Source organism: Acinonyx jubatus, chromosome D1 (genome assembly GCF_027475565.1).
Source record: "Acinonyx jubatus isolate Ajub_Pintada_27869175 chromosome D1, VMU_Ajub_asm_v1.0, whole genome shotgun sequence".
NCBI classification, from domain to species: domain Eukaryota; kingdom Metazoa; phylum Chordata; class Mammalia; order Carnivora; family Felidae; genus Acinonyx; species Acinonyx jubatus.
This window is the reverse complement of record NC_069390.1, coordinates 55,142,264-55,149,405: the sequence shown is the minus strand read 5'-3', so window position 1 is coordinate 55,149,405 and position 7,142 is coordinate 55,142,264.

Genomic DNA, 7,142 nt, shown 5'->3' with positions numbered 1-7,142 from the left:
CTGATAAATAGGGCAGATTTTTACAGTCCAAACTAATGTTTAGGTTTTCAAGGGTCAAACAATGGAAGAGGAATATGCAAAGACATAGTGAGTAGACAGGAAGAAAACCAAAATGTAAGTCTCACATAGCAGGAAGGTGATTATTGGTGTTGAATGCCGCTAAGAGGTGTAGTTTACTGTGCTACTTACTCTCCAATACAATAGCCACTAGCCACAGGTAGCTTAAATTTTAATTTAAAGTAGGGGTGCCTTGGGGCACCTGGGTGGCTCAGGTCATGATCTTGCAGAACGTGAGTTCTAGTACTTGGGTTGACAGCTCAGAGCCTGGAGACTGCTTCTGATTCTGTGTCTTCTCTCTCTGCCCCTTCCCTGCTTGTGTTCTCTCTCTCAAAAATAAATAAACAAACATTAAAAAACAATTTAAAAAAATTTTTAATATAAAGTGTTTAATTACAGGGATGCCTAGCTGGCTCAGTCAGTAGACCATCCAATTCTTGATCTCAGAATCATGAGTTTGAGCCCCATGATGAGTGCAGAGATTAATTTTTTAAAAGTGATTAATTATGTTAAATTTATTTTAGACATTAAGTTAATTAAATAAAAATTTTTATTCCATGTGGCACTTAGCCACATGTCGAGTGTTTGGCAGCCATGACTAGTGGCTAGGTATTGGGCAGTCCAGATACAGAAGATTTTCATCATCACATAAAGCTAACTGAACAGCAGTAAAAGACCTGGGAGTCCCAGGTCAGGGTGACCCGTGTTGAGTGCAGTGTCCAAGGAGTGATGTGGGGGGTGGAAGCCCTGTGCGAGGTCCAGACAGTAGTGAGTAGTATTCTTTCTAAAACTCAACCCTAACTGCGCAAGTTTCCTATAATAGCTGCTGTGTAACTGAGGCGTATCCATCCCACAAGCCCAGGCGCAGAACACTGGGCTCTCCTGCTCCCCTGTGCATTTCCCTGCTCAAACAAACTCACTACGGTCCCCAAACTCCATCTCCCAACCTGCCCCGGGGTTGTCTTCGGCGACTCTGGCTCTTTGGCTTCCGGGAAGTGTAGTTTTTAAAGCGTTCCAACTCCAGAAAGGATCTAGGCATTGAACTAAGGCTCCCATAAGGCAGTGCATGGGCCACTGCAGTCCACTTCACCGCGGCCGCCATGTTTACCGTGGGGGAAGCCAGAAGGGGCACCCGCGGTTTAGTGGAGTGGGGCCGAGATGCAGGAATCTCCGGGAATGAAGGAGGATAGCAACTCCACCGGGTCTCTTCCTGCCACTCCTCAGATCTCTGTCGCTCGGGGGCTGTGGAGAATGCCTCAACCGAAGTGGAGCCGATGGGGGTATCAGGGAGCCTTGGTGACTGAGCGGCCACAACCGCTAAGGGACTTGGAAGCAGCGTCTAACTGCGAGCAGCCTGAGACCCATTGGGCGGCCCCTGGCGTGAAGCGCACGCGCAAATGAGAGACCTCGCGGCCTCTGTAAACACCGGAGAGCGCCTGCGCTAACCGAGCGTCCCTGGATCAACACGTGGGGGCGCCTTAGCGAAGATAACTGTAAAATGTATAGTAGCGTAAGGGTCTTGTCTTTTTGTGTTGTACTTTTTCTTATGGTTTGTAACATACAGCCCTCTTCATCGCCTCTTACTTTGATCCTCACAACAGGTTTTTGTGTTGTTTTGTTTTTAGCGTAGTGACATTTATTTTAGTTTTCTATCATATATTCTATCATTTCACAACAATTTTTTGGGTTTGTTTGTTTGTTTTACAAACGGGACAATGGATTAGAGAAAGTCACACAGCCAGAGTCCTAGCATAATAAAGTGTGAAGGACCAGAGATGGTTCAGGATTCACGGGCTCTACCCTAGGCTGTGCCTCTGACTTGCTTTGTGACCTTGGGTAATTCTGTTCCCTTGGGGAGCTAAGCCTTCTCGTATGTAAATGGAAATAAGTTGTTGGGAGGATCAAATGAGATCTAGGAGTGAAACTAAATTCCCAAGCAGTATTTAAAGGCAAAATATTATAGTCAGGTGTTTGCAGATTGAGGGGCTGTTTCCTCATCTTACAAATTACAAAACTGAGGGCCCCAAAAGGAGCAGGAGTTTGCTGCAGGTATCAGCTGTGAACAAGGGCTGAAATCCAGCACTGCTGCCTTTGGGCCCAGAGTCCTTCTCTGCATCTCAAGGATCAGTGTCTTTGTTGGATACAGTTGGATCGACTGTTCGCTGAGTGTCTGGGGGAGTCCCTATTCCCAATCCTTCTCTCCAATCCCACTTGGCCCTAATGAAGGAGGGCCCTGCTCTGTTGAGATGACTACCAGAGGCAGAAAGCAAAGGAGGATCTGGAGAATGCTGGAGAAAGAACAGTGTTGCTGGAGCTGTACAGATGTTGCTTCTCAGGATGGTGGTCCAGGCAAGGGAAGGAGGCCAGGTATGACAGATGAGGGGGTAGTGCTAAGGGGGGACCCTGAGTGGGAAGGAGTGGGAGGGCATGGGGCTCTGTTTTAGAGCCTGGTAGGAATGGGACACTTAGGTGACCAGTTGGGGCCACTGGCAGCTGGAGGTAGTATCTGGACTGGCCTGATGACGAGGACAGGAAGGAAGTGATGCTTGTTGAGCTGAGGCTGTAGGAGCCACTCCCTTAACCAGGTGGAGTAGTCAGGTGGTACAGCATACCACCCCCCAAGATCAGGCAGCTGCCTGCCAGGGAAGTGAACTTCTCTCTGTCCCTAGTGGGAGAGCAGGGCTGTACCCAGATGTTTCTGTCTGGAGTGCTCTTAGAGGTTTTGGGGGACAGGTGGGGGAGGGGCTGGGAGATCCTGAGTTCTAGTTGCACATGGAGCCTTCTCAGGCAAGTCATGAAAGGCAGATGTTCATAGAAATAGAAAACCAAGATTCGTCTCACTTCCAAGTATCTAGTTCTCTTAACACTTAACTGTTTTCAGCAGGGGAAACAGGCTGAAAGAGGAAAGGACTCTGTTAGGGACACACAAGGAGTTGGGGTAGAACTGAACTAGGATAGGGATCTTTCCATTACATGGCAGTGATCAAACATCTTCATCAAACATTTATTGAGTGTCTAATGTATACTCAGAAGAGCTACCTTAGGGGCAAACAGAAGGCAGGATTGCAGTCATACCTGGCTTTTAATCAGCCCTCTCAGCCCTCCTCGTGACTTAATGTTGTTACCCTGGGTAAGTCACAACCCCTCTGACCCTCAAGTTACCTGTAAAGTGGCAGTAGTAAGACTTATCCAAGGTGTAACTATGAATTAAATGATTTATGACCTGCTAAGCACATAGAAAAGCAACAGGCACGTGATGCACACTCTAACCATTAGCCACTGTTGTTACTTGTTGTTACTTGTGAACACTTGTGAACAGCTGGCTGCAGACAGGGTTCTACTAGAGCCAGGCAGAGGCAGAGATGCTGCAGCCCCAGCAGATAACTTCCCCTCCATGCCCTGGGAGCCTGAGTTTCTGGAAGTCAGGAGGGGTGAGGGGTGATGGGGACACATACATCCCCATTTCCTTCGGCACTGGGAACCTGGCAGGGAACAAGTGTCTCACCTGGAGTGTTTACACCTCCACTTGCAACATGATTCCCTTCCTTACAACCTGAGGTCCAGAGTTAAAGTGATTCTTGCTCAAAGCCACACATTACAGCCCTGGACAGTCAGACCAGAACCAGACCCTGGGGTCTTTACAGCCCTGTCAGGATTTGGGGTCATACACAATTCTTCCTCCCTGCAAGGCAGAAGTCCAAAAGTGCTAACTAACAGCAGGGGCTTGACCTGTGTTTCCCCTGATTAAAGCAAGAGCTGGAGGGAAGGGAGGGGCCTGGTGGGCCTAACATCAGATACCCTGTCCTGTCCCCAGCCCACCCTGTTGCTGATAATTTCAATTCTGGTCCAAGCCTCCCTAACAGAGGTTGGCTTCAAACCCCTTATTTATAGAGGAGGAAAGAAAGACCCAGAGAGGCCAAGAACTCACCAAGAGCCCCACAGTAAGGTAGGAATGAGTCTGGGTCAGAACTCAGGTCTCCTGACATTAGGTCAGGGCCCTGCCTGGCAACCAATCTGGGCAAGGCAGGGCTTGGCTCCATCCCTCCTTCCCAGTGCCTCCTTAGCCCTGCTTGGACCAGCCCCAGTACGGCCACCTGCATGGGCTCTGGTTGCCGAGTGGCAGGGTGGAGGTGGGTGTGTGGAGAAGCAGGAGGAGGCAGAGTATAGGACCTGGTCAGAGAGAGGCCCAGAGCTGGTCTAGGGTGGGTGGACTGGAGAAGCTCTTCTTGGTGTGGTGGCTGCTGCAGGATTCTAGGACCTTATTAATCAGTCTGAAGCAGCAGAGGATAAAAATACCGTGGGAACACACTCCTGGAGGTGGGGAGCAAAGCAGATTCAGGAATGAGTCACAGAGCCCAAGCCCTAAATTTAGAAGGTGCTGAAGGAGGCAACCTCCCCCAGGAGGGGAGCACTGTGGAGATGCCCACTGACCCAGGACACCAGGACCTCAGGACAGGGGGCTGTGATTGGCAGAAGCTGCCTGCAAGGCATTGCCCTGTAATGAGAAAACAGACAGTTTGAGTTGCTGGTTAGGCATTTTACAGTACAATAACCCTGCTCATACCCAGAGTCTGAACATTTAAGTGAGGACCTGAACTTAGGATTCCCACCACAGATTTTTGCTTTGCTTTTCCTGGTCACTTAAAATGACCACTTAGAGTTGAGCCCATGAAAAATTAGTGACCTCCACCCCAACCACCTTATAAGTATTAGGTGCTTGCTACCTGCTCTCTATCTCCGGCTGGCTGAAGACCTGGACAGAAAGGACTGACCTTCCCTGGCTCATGGTTCTGGGATCCCAAAGTAATAAATCTTGCGACTTGACTTCCTTTGTATGAGTATATTGAAACTGCGTCTTCAATCAAAAGGACCTCGGGGTTTTCTCTTTCCCAGAGTGGGAGAGCTCCGACCCGAGGTAGCTCCCTGCCAACCCTGTGTGGGTGGCTCATGCCTCCTCATTCAGCAGATCATAATCTACATATTCTTGACACACCAGCTCCCAAGTTTTCCAACACATGCCCCATGGAAGCTGAGCCTGTCCTAGCTCTGCTCAACGTATGGATTTTGATCCCAGAACGAACCCTGAACCAAGGCAGAACCATCAGCCCCATTCTCAGTCAGAGTCCCCAGTGGGCCTTACACCAGCCCTTCCTATGGTCCTGGGAACCAGTCCCTGGAGTGTGCACATGTCCGTTCTGTCCTGCCCACTGGCCGGTCGTGGCCAGGCTCCCCATGTCCTGCTGCTGTCCTAGCACACAGTAGTTGGACACTGAGGAGGGGGATCTATGGATGCAAGGAGTTAACGTCATTGAGTGAAGGCCTCTCAAAGGGGACCCGTCTCAACCTTTAGCAGCATTCGGGGATGGAATGAGGAAGGGGGACAAGATGTCAGTGCTCACCTCAGCTTTATTCTCAACCTCCAGGCTCCAATGAACCCAGGCTGCTGCTTTTCCTCCAGGTCACAAGAGAGAAGTACTGCCTCCAGGTCAGGGAACAAAGATGCAGGAAAGAGGCCATACCTTGGGGACAGATGTCAGACCTGAGGGGGAAGGGAGCTCTGGAGCTGTGGTGTTTGTTGAACACTCATTGCTTGCCAGGCACTGTGCTGAGCACTCCACGTGCATGAATTCACTTCATCCCCATTGCAACGACGTAGATCCTACTAATCCACCCATTTTAGAAATGGGAGAACTGAGACACAGAGAAGTTCAGTAATTTGCACTCCTTCACACAGTAAAAGGTTCTAACCCAGACAGCCTGGCTCCCTGGCTCAAGCCCTTAGCCATTCTGCCAGACTGCTGAGCAGGTATTTCACTGCATCTGTCCTGCCTCCTCTCCCATCCTTCCCTCCCCACCCTGCAGTCTCTGTACCCTAGAGTTCTGGGAACTGCCCCCTAGGCCTGCAGGGTCTTGCTGCCCAGCATATCCCCAGGCCTGGGGGAGGGAGGAGTGTAACAATGCCCCAACACCTCGCAGGACTTCACAATTTACAGAGCCCCCAGCCTGCCTCAGCCTGGCGGTGGAAATCTTGAGCATCACCACGTTGGCAGGATAACAGGCCTAGAAAGGTACCCAAGGTAGGGAGAGCCTGAAGCAGAACCCAGGGGACTCCCTCTGTGGGAGGGCCCCAGACCTAAATGGCCCTGCCCTCCTGGGCATGCTGGGTCCCCCTGCTGCTGATGTCAAATGGGCAGTGCTGCCTGCAGGAATCCATTTCGATTGCTGGGTCGATGCAACCTTCCAAACGCCCTGGAGTTTCCTGTCAGAGGCTCCAGATCCATCTGCCTGACCCCAGGCCCTGCCTAAGGCTCTGTGCTCAGGCTGGTAGCAGTGGGGGTGGAGGAGTCCTTGTGTGTCTTCAGGAAGGACAAAGTTGTCTGGTCCTTCTACCAGAGTAAGAAATCCGGCACTGGAACGAGTACCCCTTTTATGGCAGCCCACACACAACTTCGTTCCTTTGGCTTCTTATTTTTTAATCTCAAAGCTGGGCCCTCAGCACCCTGACTCAGGACAGTTTCCACCTTCTGGGACTAGAGGGCCTCTGGGGAGCACTTTGGATCACCCTTTAGATGGTGGGAGGGGCTATTACTTTTCCTGAGGCTCCTCTGAGAGGCTTGCTTGGGGAACAGGGACCTGCCCAAGGACACAGCCTGGCCCAGGTATAACATAACGTCCCCCTCACCCGTCTGCCCAGGGAACCACCACAGGGACACAAAGGATGGGTTCTTGCTGGGCCTTATTTTCCTCATCTGTCAAATGGGGCTAATGGTCCCTGCCTGATCTTCTACCTAAAGTTGAAAAAGTCAGACAAAATGAGGATGGAAGATTCTTACTCTTCACAGAGAGGATGTGAGGGGCCACGTGTGTGCGCAAGCACACGTGTGTGCGCACCTGTAACAACTGTGTCCCAGGCAGGCCAGGGACTGCGATCTACAGAGGACTGCTGTGTGTACTGAGTGTGCGGAGCTTCAAGGCTTTGTGATGTGGGTGTGGCAGTGCCTCAGGTGAAAGGTTGCCAGATTTAGCAAATATTTGGGGTATACTTATACTAAAAATGATTCTTTGCTAATCTGGAAATAAAATTT